This window comes from Camelus ferus, chromosome 1 (genome assembly GCF_009834535.1).
Source record: "Camelus ferus isolate YT-003-E chromosome 1, BCGSAC_Cfer_1.0, whole genome shotgun sequence".
Classification (NCBI taxonomy): domain Eukaryota; kingdom Metazoa; phylum Chordata; class Mammalia; order Artiodactyla; family Camelidae; genus Camelus; species Camelus ferus.
Window position 1 is genome coordinate 88,262,803 of NC_045696.1, and position 17,464 is coordinate 88,280,266.

Below are 17,464 nucleotides of genomic sequence, written 5' to 3' on the forward strand. Positions count from 1 at the left end.
ATGGGGAAGGGCGACCTGCTCCCTCGGCTCCCAGGGGACTTTGACCTTCTGAGTCTCATTCAGGAGCCCCAGCCCCAACCCCTGACTCCACCCTGCTCTTCCCCAGCGGATCCTGGCAATTACTCAGGTACTTCTAGGGTGAGATGACTCCCGGGAACATGAGGCTCCTTCAGCTCCAGGAAAGGGACGATGGGTGGGAATGGCCAGCTGACTTAGTTTATAACTTTAAACTAGTTTTGTCTAGACCTTTAAAATATTGAGATATATGGTATATGACCTACTTTCAAACTGCTGAATCTGATCAAGCAGTCATCAATTTCCAAGAAACATCAAGTCAGAAAAACATGTTAAACCAAAGCCCCGTGATACAATCAGCAAAAATCCAGAATGTGGAAACTGGACAGGACAAATAACAAACAAATTGCCAGGGGAGGGAAAAAGGAGGCTGTAGAAACAGAAACTTCAGAAACCATTCAACCAGCTAGACTGTAAAGCCCCTGCTTGGAATGGAGCAAGCTGAATATAACATCACTCATGACACAGTTGGGGTGTCTGGAAGACTGACTGGCTATTCAGCAAATCTAAGGAATTATTGTTAATTTTTTACATATAGTAATACCGTTGAAGTCACATTTTAAAAATAATCTTTATCTTTTAGAAGTAGACTAATGGATGACATGATATGATGTCTGGGATTTGCTTCAAAATAATCTAGTGTCAAGCGAGAGAAAACCAGATTGGATAGAGATAAAACAAGATTGGCCAGGAGCCAATCTATTGAAGGTAGAACACAGGATACAAGAGTTCATGAGACCATCCTCTCTAGTTTTACCCAGGTTTTCCTCCTTCCTTCCTTTTAGCCATATTTATGCACTAGACCAGAAGAAAAATAGAGGAGTATTTTGAGCCAAATGTTTTTCCCATGTGAAACAGGGATATTACTTATATCAAAACATTTACTATATCAAGGCAATGTATGAGGGAAAGCAAGTCTGAATGTCGAATGAGCTTTAATTTAAATCTCACTTTACCTGCTGGGTGACCTTGAGCAAATCATTAAACCTTCCAGAACCTCACTAGCAGTTCTCTCACTTGTCAAGCCACAATAAAACCACTTTGTTTGCTGTGTTGTAAAGATCAGCAAGAATGTTTGAAAAGTGCCAGGAATAGGAGAGGTTCTCAGTACACAGAAGTTACAACAGTTGATTATAGATACCATTATGCCTCTTGCTTCCACGAATACTTAAATTCTTTAAGCAAAATCAGAAGACACATTTCTTGATTTGAAAACTTTCACATTTTACCATTTTAGTAAAGTTCTTGCTGCACTTAATTTTAGGGCAAATTTCTTCCTTTAATCTGAGATAACAGCTGTAGAAAATAGCAAGCAGTTTAAAGTTCCATATTAAAAGCGGGTCTGATAATGAAATCACCTTTGACTATTAAATTTTACTTTATGCTCACATCAGCTTCTGACTGAATATTTTTTGTGTATATATTTATTCAAAAGAATAAACTTGTATCAGTTGGCATAAGCAAACCCCATCAGCTCTTGAGAGTTTAATAATATGAACGTAAAGGAGGAATGTTATCATCAGCATCATATATTCTGCCTTTGCTCCTGGAATATGGGAGAAGCTCCACTCCTCTATTGGAGCCCTGGTCCCCTCCGCTCTTTGCCTCCTCAAGGACATCACTCCAGTGATTCTCTCCTGCATCTTCAGTTTCTCCCCTACTACTAGATCATTCCCTTGAGCATAAAATATACCTTAATATCACCTATTTTAAAAAAAAAATCTCTCCCTTGACCTTATATCCTCATCCAGCTTCACCCCATCCCTTATCTCCTCTTTACAGCAAAATGCTAAAGGATTGACTAATCCTTGCTTTCCATTCTCTCTCCCACTACTCTAATCATCTTTCATCCCCATGGTGTCCATGAAACAACGCTCATCAAGGACCTTCAACCACACCAAACCCAGTGGTCAGTTCTTTGTCCTCATCCAACTGCATGTGGACATAGCTGTCCACATTCATCTTCCCAAAGCACTTTCTTCTCTTAGCATCCATGGTTCCTCACTCCTCGTTCGTCTGTTCCAACTCACTTTGTCTTCTTCTATGCCCAGCTGCTAATTATGGAAGCCCAGGGCTGAGTCTTCAGTTCTCTTCTCTTCCACCCCAAACCCCAGCCCATCAAAGATCTCATCCAGGCCCGTGATTTTCAGTGCCATCTATTCACTGAAGATAATGATATTTTTGTCTCCAGCTCTGACTTCTCCCTTATGCTCTGGCCCCATAAATATTATTATTTAACCAACATCCACATTTGGGTGTCTAATTGGCATCTCAAAGCTAATCTTTCCAAATGGGATTCCAAATTTTCCCTGAATATCTCCACCTCTTGATTATGTTCATGGTGGGGAAAAGATCTAAGGATGCAAGTAGTTTTGCAAAATTCCCTTTAAAGATGTTTGGGTTCTGTAAATCATTCAACAAACATTGTATTAAAGACATGGAACTGAGTGCTTGAGGTACCAAGGTACCAAGAGGGATGAGATGGGACTTTCACCATCAAGAAATTCAATACAGGGTAAAGTTCAATAAAGTATAAAGCCATAGTCAAATGCTCTGTCTTTGACATCTGCTACTTATAATTGCCTAAACTTGACAACTTCTTGCCTTGGTTTCCTCATCTCTGACATAATAATAATGTAATAATAATAATTACACTATTACTACATTATTACTATTATAATACTTTTCTTATATGATCATTATGAGAGTCAAATAAAACAATATATATAAAAGTAATTATTTCAGTGCCTGGCACATAAAAAAGCACTCAATAAATGTTACCTTTTAAAGAAGTGGCTAAAATTGGATGTCCAGTCATCATCTGAAATTCAGTGTCTTTTTCTTTATGCCTAGAAGGGAGACAGATATATAAATAAATCTGGAAATTATGCAAAACACTTGAAAGTAACACATTAAATAATGTAAACTCTGAAAGAAAATGTTTTCCAGCAAAAAGCCCAAACCAAACAATTGTCACATAAACCTCCACTGCATGGGATGTCTTTTTCGCTACCCTACTCTTAGCCCTTGTAACTTATTTCAACTTTGTCTAATGGTCATCTCTTTCCTCTCAAATGTTCTTCACGTAAAGAGCCACCCCACATTTGAGGCATATTCATTCCTTCTTCCTCCTACACATAAGGGATCTGTTCCATTATAAAGCTGAGTCAGCAGAATGACTGTGTTTAAATGTCAATTATGGAAAGCCATAAAGGAAGCCTAGCATTCAGTTTCCTGCATAAAAACTTCGCAAGTGCTCTGACTTCTAGACTACTTGGATTGTTTTCCCCCCTCTAAGCACATGCAGAGCCTGCAGAAGTGTGTCCTATCCTTGGGAACCTGGGAAACATTAGGGTAAATGCTAGGAAGCAAGGCTGGTGTGCAGAGCAGTGAGTGCTCGGTGAGACACTTGCAATCAGCTTTTTTCAATCTCGGTTGAAGACAAGTTCAATAATGTCATGAACCGTTTGACATTTCCTTCCAAAACTCTTAGTAACCAAGGGAATCATCTAACCCTAGGTTCTTGTAAGAGTCCTCCCAATTTTTGCTTTGACCGCAGTTCAATGTGTCCTACTATTAAGTCATCACGTATCAAATCTTCTCAGAGATTGTGAGGTTTTCTTAGACAGCACACTTGACCTCAAACTACATAGTATTCAGTATGTAAATACTATCTTTTAACCAAAACCTTTATATCCCTGTAAATTATTAGAAAACTGAACTCATCCAATTTCACATCCATCCTGAGGTGTGTGTCAGAGTGCTATTTAAGGGTCACAGATGGAAAGACTGAGGCCCAGAGACATTACTAAATCCCTAACAGGGCAGGAATGGGTGATGGGAGCCTGGTAGTAAAATGCTTTCTCCTTTTGTTTTTCCTACAGGCCTTCTTTACTGGGACAGCCCAATCAGCATCCTGAACAAGGAGTATCCTCCTGAAGAGGCTGCATCCTTCTTGAGAAGAGATGAGAAAAGAGTGTCTTCACAGGACACATTTAGCTGTATTCACTTCCCCAGCTCTCAAGGCAAACAAGTCCCTCGGGGCCCCTCCCTTGCTTTATTTTTGTGAGGACTCCATTGACAAATGAACTCTCTTGTCTCTATTCACACTCTAAAAATTATGAATTAGTGTCTTCAGAGACAAAGGGGAGGGCTAGTTTTCCACACAGTGGAAATCCCACAGCAGGTCAACAGCACATTGTCATGCTCCCTGAAGCCCACTCTTAACACAGCACAGAACGAGCAGGTCGGCGTCAGGAACTTCCTCACTGGAATCCAGGAGGGAAGAATTAAACTACCACTTTCCAGAGGGAGAAACAGACTCAAATGGAGAAATCTTCCAGAGGGAGTTGCCTGAGCTCCCACAGCTCATGTGTGGCTGAGATGGGATGTAACAGAAGCCTGTCCTCCGTGTCCATCCTGTTTCCCTTTGCACTCTGGAAGACAAAGCTTCTCTCCTACAGCATCTTCGGAATATCTGAACAGATCTAAAGATATATGATCTAACCCAGTGTCACCCAGATCCCCGCTCTGGTTCACCCTTGGGCCAGCTTCAGAAATCCATTCACTCCACCTGAGAAACCAAGGCTTTACCAAAAGCTACCTCAGAGTAGGGCTGAATTCCTGAATTTTGCTGTTTTGGGTCTTTCTCAATCAAAGAGAAGGCAGAGTTCAATAGAACCCTGGAGTCAGAGAGGGCAGAACTCCTGGTAAAGGCCAGAAACAAAGTGGCCTCGTACGAATGGAAGGAAAACAGAGGCTCTGAAACTAGCAGACCAGATTCTCCTCTCGAATTCATCATTTGCCAGCAGTGGGACCTTCCATTGTCTCATTTCTCTGAGCTCCAGCTTTCAAGTCTGGAAAATGGAGATAATAGAACCTTCTGCTTCTTTTATATCATTACATTGATGATGAAAAGAACTAATGGAAGCAGCCTAGGTGTTCCTCAACAGGAAAGGGGACAAACAGACTGAGACGCATTCATACAATAGAATGGTATTTAGCAACCAAAAAGAACAAACTATATGTGCAACAACTGAGACAACTCTCAAAAACATTATACTAAGGGGAAAAAAGACAGACATAAAAGACTGCATCATTCAATTTATATGAAGTTTTCTAGCAAGAAAAGCTAACCAACAGTGATAGGAAATAGGATAGTGGTTACATGAGGAGCTGACTGAGAAGGGGCATGGGGAAACTTTCTAGGGTGATGGAAATGCTCTATACCTTGACAGAAGTCTACACATTTGTCAAGAATGATTGAATGCACACTTAAGAGCTATACCTTTCACCATATGTAAACTATACCTCAATAGAAAGGATAATAAAATTTAAAAACCCTTGTAAAAGAAGAGCTTTGTACAAATGTAAAATGCCACAGTTGCTTACCAAAATATTACTCCTTTTTATGTCACTGCTTGGTCAGACACCTTATTTTAGTGACTTGTGGTGGCTTAAAAAAAGCACTAAATTGAGGTTACTTTCCTTTATTATCTAAAGTTTATGATTGATCTGAACATAGGGATTTCTGAGAAAAGCAAATAGCATACAAATAAAGCAACACTAAGTTTAGAAATAATGAGTCATATTCTAATAGCAAAGTGGCATATGGGACATTCCACAGCATATACACATTTCGTCTAAATCAGACTCCCTGGATTTCCATAGGAAAGGGAAGTTGCTATTTAAAATTCAGTTTGAAAAAAGCAAGCAGCAATAAAAAGAATGATACCATTTTGTATTGAGTATACCAGCCTCTTCCAAAACGTTCTTGTTTCTGCTCCCAACTGCCCTGTAAAGCAGAAAGCACTATCTCCATCTTACAGATAAGAAAATCGAGGCTCAGGAGTGGCTAAATTACTTGCCATAAGATGCACGCAAAGAAATCAAACCTGTGTGTGTCTCACTCTTTAGTTTGTCTCTATCTGACAGATTATATATATTTCCCAGTCTCACTTATTGTTCTAATAAGTTATCTTCACAGCTGTAGTCATACAACTACACAATATGTCATATACATACACAATAGTCATAATAGTAATATCTAACATTTATTGAGTATTTATCAAGTGTCAGGAATTCAACATGTATTAACTCATTACATGCTTCAAACTTAGTAAAAGGTAGACATGATTATCAGCCTGATTTACAAACGAAGAAACTGACCAAGAGTAGTAAAGGAACTTTCCTAAGGTCACACACAGAGCAAGTAGCCAAGCCAGCATTTGTACCCAGGTAGCCTAGCTTCAAAGTCCGCATGAGCACCCCAACCACTGCAATGTCTTTTCTCAATGCCTGTCAATGGGTGGCTTCCCTTTGAGAAATCCCAAGTGCAAGGCATTGTACAGTAAGACTAAAGCCTTTATTTCAGAAAAGAGTAGAACATTTTACTTTTCTAGGAAAGGTCTGCAACCAGAAGCTTGCCCAAGATTATAAAACAACGTTCATCTTCTCCTATTTCTGTCTAACTCGTAGTAGTGGTTGGAGCTATCAGTACATCTGTAGTAAATGCAAAGACAACAGAACTTTACAAATATTGATTAACCAGTATCCTAAAAAGGTCACAGGGTCAGGACATGACTCCAACATAACTGACCATCTCCAAGAAAGTTTCACTCATCTAGCCCAGTGATTCACCCCAATGCCTCCAAAGGATGTGTCGGAATCTCAGAATAATAAAATTACTGATCTAAGGCTCATCTTCCTACTACAGGGATCTCAAATTTGAGTATGCATCAGAACCACCGGGAGCAGGGGGAATTTCTAACAAGTCCCTAGGCGAGGCTAATGCTCTTGGTCTCAAGACCACACTTTGAAAACCACTGCCCTATAACGTTCATCCCTACAACCACAGAGGACACTGAAGTGAAATTAACACTGCCCACTCAGCAAAGCAGGAAGTTACAATTATACTTACTGATCATGAGGAAATGTTACCAAATGTGAAGTAGAAAAACACTTTGTAATAATACATTCTAAACGTATTTATTTCTGAAATGCAAATAACACAAGTTGATATATTCACTTTAAAAAAAAAAGGTCATACTTAAGTTTTTAAATAACTACCCAGGTCAAAACTGTCCATGTGCAATGTTTATGCCTGGTCAGAAGAAAACCGCTGCAGACCCAGAGGTAAACGTGCAGGTTCTGCATAAATGTTGACAGCTGGAGTCTCAGTTGAGCTCATTTAGCTTAACAAGTCTCTAGCTTCAGTTCACAGTGAGAAGCAGAGATCAATAAATGATCCATAATGCTTTTCCGTTAGTCTCCAGACTTTCTTTGCTCAAAATGGTAAAGGATGAACGAGGGCCAATAGTGTGATAGACAGAACCCATAGCTGCCTGCTCCTTAGAGCTCAGTACACTTACATAGAATTAAGTGGCACTTTTTTAGGGGGACTTCTGTGTTTTTCCGGGATCATTTTGGAGAGATCCCTCTTCCTTGGTTTATTACCAATTCACCAAATCCTAAGTAAGAAAGACGCCTTAGAAATCTTTTGGTTTAACTTCTTATCAGCCTATGTTTTAAGAATCTCGCCTACAGTCTTTTTAGGAGATGTAAGTATGACAGTCTTCAAAAAGAGGAAGACAGAGATCTTCAAGACGTCTCTCTTTCAGAGCAGCTTCACCTGGCTCCCTTCAATGGCATGACTGTTGTTTAAAATAAATCCTTCAAAACTATGGTACCTAAGACAGGCTTGGAAGGGAGTCAGAATTGCTCAACTAATTTACCATCACAAGAAAAAAAAAAAAAAAAACTCTGTTAAGGGAGGAAGGTAGCCTGTGTTCGTCACTTTGGAATGCCAGAGTGGGTACAGCCATACATAAGTGCTCAATAAATATTAATTGGATAAATTAGCAAGTGAATGAGATCATCATAGGTCTTCATAGCTGTAATAACATTTTGTAACTTTCCAGAATAACCTGAAATGATTTGTTCTATTATGGAGGATCCCACAAGACTGCAAAGACACAGGTTGGTCTTCAGATCAGAAGGAACTGTATTTTATACCTAAAACACTTGCTATTGATACCTAAGGGACATTTTAAAATAGAGAAAATATAAAGTGTGGTAAGCCATGGATGCAAATATGAAACATTAAATTAAATTAGTGTTGCGAAATTTTTTGAATATTTAATTTTAGTTGGATCCTAACTAGGCTATCTGTGTATATGAACATGAAATTTACTCAGAAAGAAACTCAGAGCCTTAGTTAACTCATTTCATTTTAGATTGTAATTTTGCCATTTAACAACACTTCCATTTCAACTTCACTATTAAGGAAGAAAACAAATAACCACTGAGCACCTGCCATGTGCAAGACAATGAGAAAGACTCTTACAAGCATCATCTTACTCAGCATATCAATAGGACTAACTCTCCAATAGCCAGGTAATCTAGATAACCAGGTATCTCCTGAAACCAGCAGTAAGCCAACCAGGCAGCTTTTGTGTTAAATTTAAATTAAATGATCCAACAGCTAAGTTGAAAAGTATATTTCTAATACCTAACACATGCCTTGCATAGGTGTTAAGCGACCAGAATTGGAGAAAATAAACAAAAACTTTATTAGATAAGAAAAGGAAAAATATTTCCCAGTCAAGTTATGAATACTATTTGAGATAGCTAGAGAGGACAGACATTTCTTCAAAGATTAGTCACTTTCTCATGGACAAAAAAAAAAAAAAAAAAGTCAACCAAAAGGGCAGCAAGTGATATTTTAAAAGGATGCAGGGAGGGTGGGTAGAATGGTCATCCCATCCTTCACAAGAGGTACAGGTAAAAGAAACCTTCCCTCATACTGTATTGTTTATTAGGATGGTTAAAAAGCACAGTAACACTTGAGCACATTTCTGCTAAATCCTCCCTCCCATCTCTCATTCTCTCCTGTCTCTCCCTAGATGAGCCTTTTTTTTTTTATCCTTCTCTTCATTTTAGGGGAGAACAGTCTGCTTGCATCTCTCCCCATCTTCATTTTCCCTCTCTCTTCCTCCTTCTCTTCTCTGGTGGCCATAATATAGAACTGAAGTCTTCAATCTTATAGTCCTTGGTTGGGAAATTTTATCATTCTCCCTTAAGAATGTCTCAGCTTTTTTAAATGAGCTTCAGTCTTGTTTAAAAATTCAAGGCTTTGAAATTGTCTTGAAATCTACCAAGATCAGAAAACTTTGTTCTATGTCTCCATAGAAGATCATTTTTAAATTATCTGTAGCTTTATTGTAATAAGTTTTGAAATGAGGAAGTGTTGGTTTTCCAATTTTGTGCTTTTTAAAAGATTGTTTTGACTTTTCTGGGTCCCTTGTATCTTCATATGACTTTTAGAATCAGCTTGTCAACGTCTGTGAAAAAGGCAGCTAAAATTTCGCTAAGGATTGCTATCCCTTTCTACAGATTGAATCTGTACAGACATTTGGGTAGTATGCCATCTTAATATTAAGGCTTCTGATCCATTTATTTAAATCTTTGAATCAGGAAAAGCATGATTTTTGCAGACTCGGAGGAGTACACACTGCAAGACGGTCTATACCTAGGAATGCCTGACCACTTGTAAAGCCAATCATTGAATTCAAAAAATCAAAAATAAGATACAATGAAAGAAAAATCCCACTATAGAAGATTTAGAGCAAAGAAAATGTAGTATAACTGAGATACAGTGACTCAAACTCCTACCTTGTTTCAGTGTAAACGATAAAAACCCAAAGCAGAAAAGGAAAAAACAGTTTGTCTTAATGTAAGACATTTTTCCAAGGTAAAGAGAAATTCGTTTCAGCTATTCTCATTTCGTTTCAGCTATTGATCTACCTCTTAATTGCTCCTTCCTTTACCATTATTGATTCAGAAGGAGGGTTTCACATTTATTCATTTGTCTATCCCTCAAATGCCTGCGGAGAGTGGGGCAAACGGGGAAAGGATAGTATCCTCTCGTCTCTGCAGCTTCTAAACTTAGAGACGGCCTCAGTGCCAGATGCCTCAAATGGAGGACACAAATGCTGATATACTGCTGAATGAAAAGACTTGTCCTGCTTATAGACATCAAAGAACACAAATCTGTGCTCCAGGATTCCTTGCAGCTTCAGAGCCACCATTAGGCGCTACCATGGGTCCAAATTCACAGTTCTGGTCTTTGTTTCCCAAAACCAGGTCCTTTCTTGCTAACTTCAATGAGTCCCACTCTGGGACCTGTAATGTCCTTAGTTTTTAGAAGGATTTAAATTTAGGTTTGCAGTTTCCAAAGCTCTCAAAGAGACTTTTGAGTATACCCTCTGCAAAACTGTGTGACATCCAAACTGCCACTGCAGTAAAAATAACTTTCACCCTGATGACCTGGAATTGATCATTCTCACACAACAGTTTGAGGAAAATTCCTAGATAACCTGTTACTTAAAATTGTATCTTAACTTTCTTCAGCAACAAAAATAATCTGATTCTTTTCTTTTTAAGAAACAGTGAGCTTTCTTGAAACTAAGAGGACAAAATAAACTCATGCAATTTTCTTTAATTCTCTCCTGAACTAAACTTTGATACTTACTATGGAAATGCAGCTTCATGACAAAAGTCTTCCCCTTCCTACTAGTTGTCATCTCTAAGAAATGCCTAAATAGAAAGGTGGAATCATTCTATCCCCTCCAACTAAATGCAATTATCTATGTTAATGAAAGATAAGATTAACATGAAATAAAACTCAAGTAATTCACATATTCTACTTCAAATATTTATGTTACTTCCTGCCTATTTTCACCAGGGCTACTGGCAAATTAAAAATAAAAACAATGGAGATGATATCAGAATACTCATATTGCTGATGAAAATACAGAGTGATGCAATCTCTTTGGAAAATAGTTTAACAGTTTCTCAAAATGCTAAACATAGAGTTACCACATTACCCAACAATTTTACTAAATATCTCCTCAAGAGAAATGAAAACAAATATCCATACAAAACTTTCACGCAAATGTTCAAAGCAGCATTATTCATAATAGTCAAAGAGTGAAAACAACCCAAAATGTTCATCGACTAATGAATGGGTAAGCAAAATGGGGTAGTTCCATTCAATGGAATATTATTCAGCAAAAGAAGGGAATGAAATACTAATGCAAGCTACAGGAGGAATGAATCTTAAAAACATTATGATAAGAAAAAGAAGCCAATCACAAAAGACTACATAATGTGTGATTCCATTTACGTCCAAAGTCCAAAAGTAGTAAATGCTTAGAGACATTTCTGGGGTGAATGGTTACTGTTGGACAACTCTGCTAATACACTAGAAACACTGAAATGTAACTTTGAAGGCATGACTTTTATGGTATGTGAATTATTTCTCAATAAAGATAATGTAAGTAAAAAAAGGAAAACAAACAAACAAAAATGAAAACAAAACAAAACAAGAACTTTTTAAAGATTACCTCTTATTTACTGGATAGATCACTTCCTAATTAAGCAACTTGCTCTTTCATTCCAACCTCAAATTCAGAAATCAAGCTTGTGGCTCAGCAAAATTATAAATTTCATAGGCCAGTAGAATGATCTGAATATAGTAGAACTAAAAATGTTACATTCACGTACGCTGAGGGTCTATTTCATGGCCTTGATTAAATGTTTATAATCAGTGGTTTGACTCTTAAACAATTGATAGATAACATGTATGCTGTTAAGAGCAATTCAACACTCGTCTTCATTAGCAAGTTCTCTTGTGTTTAATTCCCATTTCAGAACTCCCATCCCTCTACTTACATTTTCCTACAGAGAAAAATAGCCTATTATTTTTACCTGTCTTCTTCAGGAAACACTTCCTGGAGTATAAAATTACTTCTTTTTTAATCATTTATAATTAAAATTTCTTCATCAGGGGGTCCAGGCAGCCATCATTTTCCATCCACTTCAGACTTGAAAAGCATCAGTCAATCACAGTAGTTTCTTTTAGGCCACAGCGTCTGATACTCTGGATAACAGGCATTTCTCTTAATGCACCTCCTATTTTCATCATCAAGAAGCTCTTAGTGGGCCTCCTTTCCCCTTTCTAATGAGAGTTGAGTAATCAGTAGCAGGTGGCCAAGTCTAGCCTAGTCTTCTCTTGGTCCTTTTGGTTGTCTGACCTTGACAGTGTCTTCCTAGTTGGTAAGCATTCCCAATAAATGCTAGATACCCGTACCCTGCTCTCCTTTCACTCACAGTAATTTAACACCTGTTTCATTTCATCACAAGCTTTTCTATCAGATGCTCAACCAAGTGCTTAACAGGACACTCAGTTCTAAAGCCTGAATTAGAGACCATTCTAGGAAATGTCAACTCATAAAACACAAGTAGAAGAGAGAGTCTCCAAGTTTTGCTACATCTTTAACTCCATCTCTGGTAGTCAGACTTTAATTCTCTTTCTTTCTCTCTCTCTCTCTGTCTCTTTTCCTTCCTTCTCTTTCTTCCCTTCCTTCCTCCCTCCCTTTCTTCCCTTCCTTCCTCCCTTTCTTTCTTTCTTTCTTTCTTTCTTTCTTTCTTTCTTTTCTTTTCTTTTCTTTTCTTTTCTTTTCTTTTCTTTTCTTTTCTTTCTTCTAGTGGTCATTTGATTCTGTCCAATTAACTTTCATTTTTAAGTCAAGATTCTTGTATTCTCACATCCATGGGTCACTGAAATGTGGCATGGAGATAACTATAAGCTTTTTTTGCAAACACTTTGCTAATTTAAAAGTTCAAGAAAGAAATACATCCCCAGAGTGAAATCCTTATTTTAGCCCTAAAGAAGCTAGATGATATGACAATATACATTTTTAATGTAATTCAATAAAAATCACTTAGTGCCCTCCCCCATTTTCCCCTGATCTTCTCAATGTGTTTCTTGGCTTAAAAGCTTTCAGAATTAATACAATACTAGGGGGAAATGAGGAATTTTGATCTAGTTTGATATCTGACAGGGACAGAGTATCTATAGCCATGCCAATTAACTTTCTTGACCTTAATACATTACCAGTTAACTTTCTTATTCAATGGGGTTGATACTTTTTCTGTCTTCTTAACGGGTTGCTATAATTTTAAAAAATGATATTGTGAACTTTCTATAAATATAAATGATGTCTTCTCAATTTACTTCAATAAGCACGGGGATTGCCAATCACAATTCAGGACACTAAGCCAAGTAGGAAGGATGCTGGGTTGACTAAGACATAATTCCTAGACATTGCTAAGTTTTATTCATATTGGGGGTTTAGAATAAGAGTTTAACAGAAGTGCAAGGCTTGTGCACTGAAAATTACCAGACAATGTTGAAAAAATTAAAGAAAATTTAAATAAATGGAAAGACACCCTATGTTTGTGGATTGGAAGCCTTAATATTATTAAGATGGCATACTCCTCAAACGGATCTACAGGTTTCATCTGTAGAAGGGGACAGCAATCCTTAGCGAAATTTCCGCTGCCTTTTTCACAGAAGTTGACAAGTTGATTCTAAAACTCACATGAAAATGCAAGGGATCCAGAAAAGTTAAAACAATCTTAAAAGAGAAGCACAAAACTGGAAAACCAACACTTCCCAATTTCAAAACTTATTACAATAAAGCTACAGTAATCAAAACAATATGATACAGCATAAGGCTAGAAATATTGATCAAAGGAATAGGATTGAGTATCCAGAAATAATTCCTTACATTTATGGTTGTCAGCTTTGGCTACTACAACAGAAATATCATAAACTAGATGGCTTATAAACAACAGAAATTTATTTCTCACAGTTCTGGAGGCTGGAAGTCTAGGAACAGGGTGTCTGTGTGGTCGAGTTGTGGAAAGGGCCCTCATCCAGGTTGCAGACTGCAGATTTCTTCCTGTGTTCTATAGGGTGAAAGGAGCACTTTCTAGCTCTCTGGCCTCTTATAAGGGTCCTCTTACATGGACCCTATTCATGAGGGTTCCACCCTCTTGGCTTAATCACCTCCCAAAGGCCTCAATTCCAAATACCATCACACTGGGGATAAGATTTCAAAGTATAAATGTTGGGGAACACAAGCATTCAGTTCATAACAGTGGTCAACTAATGTTGGCAAGGGTGCTAAGACAATTCAACAGGAAAAATACAGTCTTTTCAACAAGTAGTGCTGGGACAACTTGATATCCACCTGCAAAAGAATGAATTTGGATACCTACTTCACATTACGCACAAAAATTAATACAAAATGGATCATACACCTAAATGTAAAACCTAAAACTCTAAAAATCTCAAAAGAAAATAGAAGAGTAACTCTTCATAAGCTTGAGTTAGCCATGGTTTCTTACATACGACACCAAAAGGCTGAAAGATCAAAGAAGAAAAGATAAATTGGACTTTGTCAAACTATTAAAAACTTGTATGCTTCAAAGAACAGCATCAAGAAAGTGAAAAAACAACTCATAAGATGAGAGAAAATGTTTTCAAATCATATTCTGACAAAGGACTTGTATCCAAAATATTTAAAGAGCTCTCACAATTCAACAATAAAAAGATCCAATTAAATTACCCAATTTTTAAAATGGGCAAAAAATTCAATCCACATTTGTCCAAAGATGTACAAATAATGAATACATTATGAAAAATGCTCAGTATCATGATTCATTAGGGAAATGCAAACCAAAACCACAATGCAACACCATTTCACACCCACCAGAATGGCTAAAATCACAAAGACAAACAATAACAAGTGTTGCTCAGGATATGAAAAAATTGGAACCCTCATTCATTACTGGTGGGAACATAAGATTGTGCACCCACCTTAGAAAATCATTTGGCAGTACTTGAAAAATTAAATAGAGTTATCTTGTGACCCAGACCTTCCACCCCTGGGTACATACAGAAGAGAAATAAAACATGTCTTCACAAAGATATGTACACAAATGTTCACAGCAGCGTCATTCATAATAGCCCCAAAGTAGAAACAACTCAAATGCCCATTAAATGATGAGTGAATAAATAAAATGTGGTATAGTCACACAATAGAATACTATTCAGCAATAAAAATGAATGGATAGCTGATACAGAGTACAATACGAAAGAACCTTAAAAATGTTATGCTAAGTAAAAAAAAACCAGTCACAAAAGACTATACACTATATGACCCCATTTATATGAAATGTCCAGAATAAGCACATCCACAGACAGAAAGTTGTGCTGGGGATGCCTAGGGCTGGGGGCGTGGAGGGGGAAGGTAAGGAAATGAGAAGTGACTAATAAATATGAAATTCCTTCTTGGGGTCATGAAAATATTCTGGAATTAGATAGTGAGGATGGTTGCACAACTCTGTGAACACATTAAAAACCACTGACCTATACCTTATAAATGAGTAAATTAAATGGTATGTGAATTATATTTCAATAATGCTGTTAAAAAAATAATAGCTAGCAGAAAATGACAACCATTTAAAAAAATGAAAAGATGAAGATCAATATCAACTTTGGTGGCTAGTTGTGGTCAGAGTCTGTTTTAACTTATACAGGCAATGGCATGTTTGGACCTGCCTGATATTTAAAAGTCTGGTCCTGTTGGGAAAAGTTTCTTAGGTGACTAGTATGTGGTTTCTAAGAGGCTTCACCAAATTCCCCTGAAGCCTCTCACAAAACTGTCTCATAAATTTCAAATACAGATCACTAGATCAGATATTAAAGACTGGGACAGACTACCCCAAAATGACCATGGCTTCATTCCCAGTTGCCATGTGTTTCTATGAGCTTCTTTTCCTGTTGTTTACTCTTGACCTCTGCATCTTCTTGTTGCCTGCTTTTCTTATGTCTTATTTTCACTCTGGGTTTGTTCAGTTTATGCCTAATGCAACCCTGGCCCAAATGTTTAATTTGACAGTAATTAAAAATAATAACTTCACAATAAATGCCAAATTCTCCATAGGAAAATGTCATGACACTAGAGCAACAATGAATTTCCATAGTGCAGAATAGTCAGAGAAGGATGTTTTGTTGAAGACGGGACAACTCACTCAATGAAGAACAGGCAAGGATGGGGCTGGAGTCCTCCTTTTCTCATTATACAGCTATTCATTATAGCTGAAGAGTCTTACTCCAAGTAATTAAGGATAAAAAAAGAAGTCAGAGAAGACTGTTGTTCAAACAAAAGCCTTAAAAGAAGCAATAAATTGCCTAGCAAAGAATATGCAAAGTAAGTTTATACTGGGAGAGATGCAGTCATGTCAAAATCCAAAGCAAAATGGATAGATCAATCAAAATTTTTGGCCACTTTGATGATCAATTTTATGTATCAACTTGACCGGGCCATGGGGTGTTCAGACATTGTCATGAGTGTGTCTGTGAGGGTGTTTCTGAATGAGATGAATCTTAGACTCAGCAAAGCAGACTGCCCTCCCTGTTGTGGCTTCTCTTGAAACCCCATCCAATCAGCTGAAGACCTAAATAGAACAAAAAGCCTGAGTAAGAGGTAACTCCTCCTGCCTGACAGCTTGAGCAGCATGTTGGTCTTTTCTTGCTTTCAGTCTTGAGCTAAAAAGTCAACTCTTCTTGAGTCTTAAGCCCACCAGCTTTTAGACTGGAATTTACACCATCAGCTCTCCTGGGTCTCCAGTTTCCAACCATGCATTTGGGGACTCCTTAGCCTCCATAATCGTGCGTAAGCGTTTCTTATAATAAATCTCTCTTGGTAGGTACGTAGGTAGATAATTGGTTCTGTTTTTTAGAGAACCCTGACTAATACAGCTACTTTAGACCAATCTATATTTCAGATATTGAGAGTTCTGTCATTATTATCCTTAATCAAACTTTCTCTCATAAAATAGGAGGGCTTTATTTTTAAGATAATTTCTACTTTCAAAACCTGAACATTCTTTTTTTTTTTTTTTTTTTTTAACCAACTACTGCTTAGCAAAAGTCTTTTAAAAGGATGCTGGAAGCTTTATGGATCAATTCGCCTTGATGCTTTTTTTTTTTTTAACTTTTCCATTTCATTAATTTTTGCTTTTATCTTTAGCATTAGTTCACATCATTCTTTTGCAGTTTCTTAGTTTGTACATTGTTCTGCAATAAATGCATTTAATGTTGTATGGCTTTTCTGTTCTCTCCTGATTTTATGTAGGATTTTTGTTTTTCTTCTGTTTCTAAAGAGTCTTTAGTTTCCTATTTGTCATTCCTTTAATCTAGATTTCAAGCATGTTTAAATGTCCAATTTTACAATATCAATGAGGGGGAAATGTGGTGTGTATGATTTCTGCCATTTAATATGTGTCCATCTAAAAAAAAGTGTTCATCTTTATTTTGTGATCTAGTTAAGTTTTGAGAATGTTCTATGTTTGTATGAAAAAACACCTACTCTCCATCTGGGGGTACAAAGATATACATAAAGGTGTTTGTGGTTTTATTACATATGTCATTTAAGATTATTTTTAATAGTCTTGGTGCTTCTCCCAGCTATAC

At 37.3% G+C, this 17,464-nt stretch overlaps 1 protein-coding gene and 1 pseudogene across 1 annotated transcript in view; one reads left to right on the forward strand and one right to left on the reverse strand.

Moving 5' to 3' along the window:
* NMD3 (NMD3 ribosome export adaptor) overlaps positions 1–17,464 on the reverse strand; it is a 191,253-nt gene that overhangs the window by 44,720 nt on the left and 129,069 nt on the right. Inside the window, exon 18 of the mRNA XM_032484984.1 lies at positions 2,857–2,924. The gene's annotated coding sequence lies outside the window, so the exon portion shown is untranslated. The remainder of the gene's footprint in view (positions 1–2,856; positions 2,925–17,464) is intronic.
* Positions 1–17,464, forward strand: part of LOC116664749 — a 19,123-nt pseudogene continuing 1,659 nt past the window's right edge.